The following is a 6,182-nucleotide window of genomic DNA, read 5'->3' as shown; positions in this document are numbered from 1 at the left end:
ACCACACGGTGAAAATGTGTGGTGTGCTTATGGAAGGACTACAGCAGCATGCATTCCTAACAGAACAGGAAATCATGTCAGTTTATAAAATCAAAGAAAGACTTCTAAGACCAAAAATCACCGTTAATGAGGCAGATGACTCTGGAGGAAACATTTTAAAAAGCCATCCAGCAGAACATCTTCTCATCCCTAAAAAGGAACCACTTCCTGGTCTCTTAACTGCTTCTGATATTTTTCCTCTCCAAAAACAAAAACAACAACAACAAAAAAACAAAATAAAAAAAAAAAAAAGAAAGAATATAGCGTAGAGTAACCTTTTTATCAAAACACAGTATCATCAGTGGAAAATAAAAGCCTGCTGTTGTTTCTTGTTGCTGTTGTTTAAGAGCTGATACAGGTATTCTGGTGATGCTACTGTGCTGCTTTAGTTATCCTGAACACATTATGTGTTCCTGTATAAATGGTATGTTATATATATCATTTATATATATTAATATATTAATACTGTGTTTTGATAAAAAGGTTACTGTACGTTATATTCTTTCTTTTTTTTTTTTGGAGAGGAAAAATATCAGAAGTTACCCTGAACACATTATGTTTTCCTGTATTAATGGTATGTTATATATACTATTAATATATATATAAATATATTAATACTGTGTTTTGATAAAAAGGTTACTCTACACTATATTCTTTCTTTTTTATTTTGGAGAGGAAAAATATCAGAAGCAGTTAAGAGACCAGGAAGTGGTCTCTTAACACACATATATAATTAATAGATATATAAATGGTATATATAAATATATATAATGGTGTATAATTAACATATATGTTATTTATATATATATATACATATATATATATATATATATATATAGAGAGAGAGAGAGAGAGAGAGAGAGAGAGAGAGATAGTGCAGTGGTGCGATCTCAGCTGGCTGCAACCCCTGCCTCTGGGGTTCAAGTGATTCTCCTGCCTCAGTCTTCCGAGTAGCTGGGACTACAGATGCGCACCACCTTGCCCAGCTAATTTTTGTATTTTTAGTAAAGACGAGATTTCACCATTTTGTCCAGGATGGTATGTTATATTTTTTACTGCTAAGTACTTACATGTGAATAAGTTTAAGAAAATAATTACTTATCGGTAGGATTTAAATTCAGAGTCAAGAATGATGGTGATGCCAAACAACCACAGATTGTCCACATGGGTGGCTGAGATAGTGATGCCTTTGCTTTCTGATGGTTCAGTGCACACATACTTTATTTAATGCAACAAATTATTTTAGAAATTGAATAGAATTTCCTTCAGCCAATATATATAAGGTGTGCATGAACCATAAATGAAGTTCATGTTTAGACTTGAGTCTCAACCCTGAGACCTCTCATTATGAATATGCTAATATTCTGAAATCTGAAAATTATCGAAATCTAAAACAGTTCTGGCTCCAAGAATTTTAGACAAAGGATACTCAACCTGTATGTGTATACATATATATAAAGGTCTTCAGCACAGACAAGAGCTCTTGAGCCCATGCACAACATTGCTACTTCAGCTTGCTGGAGACTATCTCCACGAAGGCTGGGTGGAAAAGGGAAGGGACCACTTGGAGTGGTGTTGGATCCATTGAGCAAATATCAAAAACAATAGCCAGTTTGCAGTGTTTTGTATGATTTCCTCTTACAGAAGATCTTTGACTTGCTACTGACACCCATTTTAGAAGGTATATTAGGAATTATTTGGACTTGTTCCTTTAGCCAACTAATCTGTAATTCTTATCTGATTTTATGAAAAATATATAATAAGATATTTCTAACAAATCAAGTGTAAATAAACATCAGTGTCAGTGGCTACTCCACTATAACAAATCAATGAAAATATTGAAGAGTGCAAAATTAAGTATTCACTAAACATAATTTCATGTATATGAACAAGATAAAAATGCAAATACAAAGTTATTCTTTGCTTTAAAACTTAATTGGATGTTGATTAAATGTAATATTTTTCTCATTTCAGTCAACAAAAAATGATATCACACTTTTTAAAACAGAGGAATCGTTCATAAAATGATAATATACACTTATATATTAAACTGTGGACATAATATCTGAAAACCAAATTCTTTGTTAAAATTTAGTAAAAGAGGGCTGGGCACGGTGGCTCATGCCTGTAATCCCAGCACGTTGAGAGGCCGAGGCGGGTGGATCACGAGATCGGGAGATTGAGACCATCTTGGCTAACACGGTGAAACCGTCTCTACTAAAAATACAAAAAAAAAAAAAAAAAAAAAAAAAAAAAAAAAAAATTAGCCAGGTGTGGTGGCGGGCGCCTGTAATCCCAGCTACTTGGGAGGCTGAGGCAGGAGAATGGCGTGAACCCGGGAGGCAGAGCTTGCAGTGAGACGAGATCGACCCACTGCACTCCAGCCTGGGCGACAGAGTGAGACTCCGTCTCAAAAAAAAAAAAAAAAAAAAATTTAGTAAAAGAGTTACTTTAAAAATTTTACAATTATCGTGCTACATTCCAAGAAATAAAATATTTAAGATAAAGTAGTATTCTAATAGTCTTTGAGGTTTCTTTCTATAAATGGTATCAAATATACTGAGTATAAGACAAATAGAATATTTAAAGGTTTATGGTAATGCCTAGTAATTTCAGTTAGAACCAAATCAGAGTTATATAAAGATATATATACATATAATGATATACTTTTATTTTATATCTTCATATAGCAGCCATTTGTATATAACAAATAACACATAATAGTTACACATTCATATATACTATAAATAGAAATAAACAATTGTACATGAGAACTAAGTACAGTGGACTATAGAGGAGAATGAATATTACAGGTATCTGTTAAGATAAGTGAGTCTCTACTAAAAAAGTACAAAAAATTAGCCAGGCGTGGTGGCAGGCACCTGTAGTCCAGGCTACTTGGGAGGCTCAAGCAGGAGAATGGTGTGAACCCGGGAGGTGGAGCTTGCAGTGAGCCGAGATCGTGCCAGTGCACCCAGCCTGGGCAACAGAGCGAGACTCTGTCTCAAAAAAAAAAAAAAAAAAAAAAAAAAAAAAAAAAAAAAAAAAAGATAAATGAACACACACACATTAATTCCTAATAAGAGAAATGTAAACATTTTGTTATTTTTTTTTCTTCCAGAATTGGTTTTATTTATTTTCAATTTAATAATAGAGAGTATTCCTTCTTTATATTTAAAATAAAATATTTCAACTCAAGTGGTATTCGGATCATCTATAGGATTAAAAAAAAAAAAAAAAGAAACACAGCCTGTAGTAAGTAGCTCCACATCATCCTTATAAATTTTTTATCAACTCTACCATCTCTTTAAAACTAACATGGTATGGGCTAAAGCTGGTAATAAAAAAAAAATTGCTTTTTTTCTTTCCTTTTTTTTTTTTTGAGACAGAGTCTCGCTCTGTCACCCAGGCTGGAGTGCAGTGGCGCGATCTCGGCTCACTGCAAACTCCGCCTACCGGGTTCACGCCATTCTCCTGCCTCAGCCTCGCGAGTAGCTGGGACTACAGGCGCCCGCCACCACGCCTGGCTAACTTTTTTAATTTTTAGTAGAGACGGGGTTTCACCATGTTAGCCAGGATGGTCTCGATCTCCTGACCTCGTGATCCGCCCGCCTTGGCCTCCCAAAGTGCTGGGATTACAGGCATGAGCCACCGCACCGGGCCCAAAAATCTGCTTTTTGTTAAAGCTTTTTTTCTTCTTCAGAACTTAGTTCTGAAAAGCATGAATACCAAAAATAAATAAATAATACTGCTTTTGTTTTTGAACTTCCTTTTTTCACTGTAGTTCACTACAGTTTGTGCCACATCAGTTTCAAAGCATCAGCTATGGCAATGGAGCAACTCTGGTTCAATGGGTTGTTATGCAGCTCTTTCTAGTGGGTTTTTTTCTTATCCATTTTATAAATACATACTGATAGAAACTATTGGGTAGAGATTTAAAATAGTACTTTAACAGTTGCAGAGTCCAGGTCGAAAATGGAGGCAGCTGCAGTGTCCTGGGTTTCTTGGCTGCTGGGTCGGTCCCGCCCACAGCTGGGGTGGCCTATGTCGAGTGGTGCCCATGGCGAGGAGGGCTCAGCTCGCATGTGGAAGGCCCTCACCTACTTCGTCGTGCTCCCCGGAGTAGCATACAGCATGCTGAATGTGTTCCTGAAGTCGCACCACGGAGAGCACTAGGGACACGAGTTCATCCTCTACCCCCATCTTAGCATCAGGACCAAGCCGTTTCCCTGGGGAGATGGTAACCCTACTCTATTCCGTAACTCTCAACGTGAATCCGCTTACAACTGGCTGCGAAGATGAATAAAGAGAATCCAGACCACTAGCCGGGCACTGGGGACCACAGCACTGGTTTGGACCGCTGCTTTGCACACGGACCAGAAAAAGTATGCGAGACCTTAAGCTCACTTTCTTTACTTGTATCAGATGATGACTGGTATACTGATCTTCCATCCCTTTGCTTGTGGCAGGAGATGGCTTAAATAAATCACTTAAACTCAAAAAAAAAACAAAAACAAAAACAAAAAACACAGTTACAATTAGAATGTCATGTACCTGCTTTACTTATACATCTAAAGTATATTTTTCAAACCTTTTATTGGCATTTTTACTTGACTTTAGCCATATAGACAACCACTCTTCAACTTTTCTGCAGGATTATTTCATTCTTAAATATAATTCATAACATGAGGCATAATGAAGTCCACCGATTCCAAAAATTATTTGGTTATTTCACTTAGTGACAATTGTGAAATTGTTTAAAGGGAAGAGCTTTGTTAATATTAAGTTTAAGAAAATCAGTTATAAAAGAGAAGTTTAAAGAGAAGAATGCATTATTTCCATTATTTGAATAATTTCTTTATTCAACTCTTTTCTCATTAAAGCTTCACAAACTGCTAACAAATTTATGTCAGCATCTGAATAATTTCAAGTTTCACAAATATCACTCAATTGTGACACTAGCTCTCCAAATAATAGAATGTTATATTTCTCTTGATCTTTAAGAAATAGATGTGGTCATAAAATGCAGATAGGCAATACAAAAAATAATTTTAAAAATATTGTTATCTGCAATGCTAATAATAAATAAAACAGTAGAATACCTGACATCGTAGTTAGAAAAACAAACTCTTCATTTTGGTAATGCATGAATGAATGTGTGATGACCTGGAAAATGGTTAGGTGCAATACATATTTTCTATGAATTTTTAAAAGGGCTTCTAAAACATTAAGCCACTAATTCCAGAGTATAAATAACAGCTGTAAGAATTTATGTGTCATACTTAATTGAAAATAATGTGAAATAAAGGTTAAAGAATACCTTTATATTAAAAGTCATTAGAAATAAAAGCAAGTCAGTCGGCCAGGTGCTCTGGCTCACACCTGTAATCCCAGCACTTTGGGAGGCCAAGGCAGGCGGATCACTTGAGGTCAGGAGTTTCAGCCTGGCCAGCATGGTGAAACCCTGTCTCTACTAAAAATACAAAAATTAGCTGGGCATGGTGGTATGCACCTGTAATCCCAGCTATGCTGGAGGCTGAGGCAGGAGAATCTCTTGAACCCAGTAGACAGAGGTTGCAGTGAGCTGAAATCATGCCACTGCATTCTAGCTTGGGCAACAGAATGAGACACCATCTCAAAAATAAAAAAAAAGAAAGAAATAAAAGCAAGTTTATTTGTTTAGAACTAATCCACTGTTTGTTAATTACTTCTAACATTTAATATACACATAAATATAATAAATGTTGATGTTATTTTGCCACCAATAAATATACAATAATCATTTTCATAATGAAGTAAACTAAGTGAAAACTAAATACGTTTTCTTAACATAAAAATCACTGTCATTTAGAAATAAAAGCATTTTATACAAAGAGTATGTAAATTGTGTTTTATATGTTATCTTTTGTTGTAAAATACTTATTTGGGATTGCTATAAAATAAATGATTGCAGATATAAAGAAAAACATGCTGAAAAATATCAATTCCTTGAAAAATCCATTTTTATTGAAAGAAGCTAGAGGACATTGTTATGCTGATAATAAAGATAATAGATTTAGTCTCCGAATTCACAGTATCATTTGTACAGAAATTAATGGCTTGATTACTTAAATAGGGCAGAGTAAATAATAGCCTATATTCAT

General features: G+C 35.0%; 1 pseudogene; it reads left to right on the top strand.

Annotated features, from left to right (window-relative positions):
• The first annotated feature begins 4,014 nt into the window (after positions 1-4,014).
• On the top strand, positions 4,015-4,345 carry LOC469364 (cytochrome c oxidase subunit 6A1, mitochondrial-like; annotated as a pseudogene).
• The last annotated feature ends 1,837 nt before the right edge of the window (positions 4,346-6,182 follow it).

Source organism: Pan troglodytes, chromosome 1, assembly GCF_028858775.2.
Source record: "Pan troglodytes isolate AG18354 chromosome 1, NHGRI_mPanTro3-v2.0_pri, whole genome shotgun sequence".
Classification (NCBI taxonomy): Eukaryota; Metazoa; Chordata; class Mammalia; order Primates; family Hominidae; genus Pan; species Pan troglodytes.
Note: the sequence above shows the minus strand (reverse complement) of the source record. Positions and strands in the feature narration are given on the sequence as shown.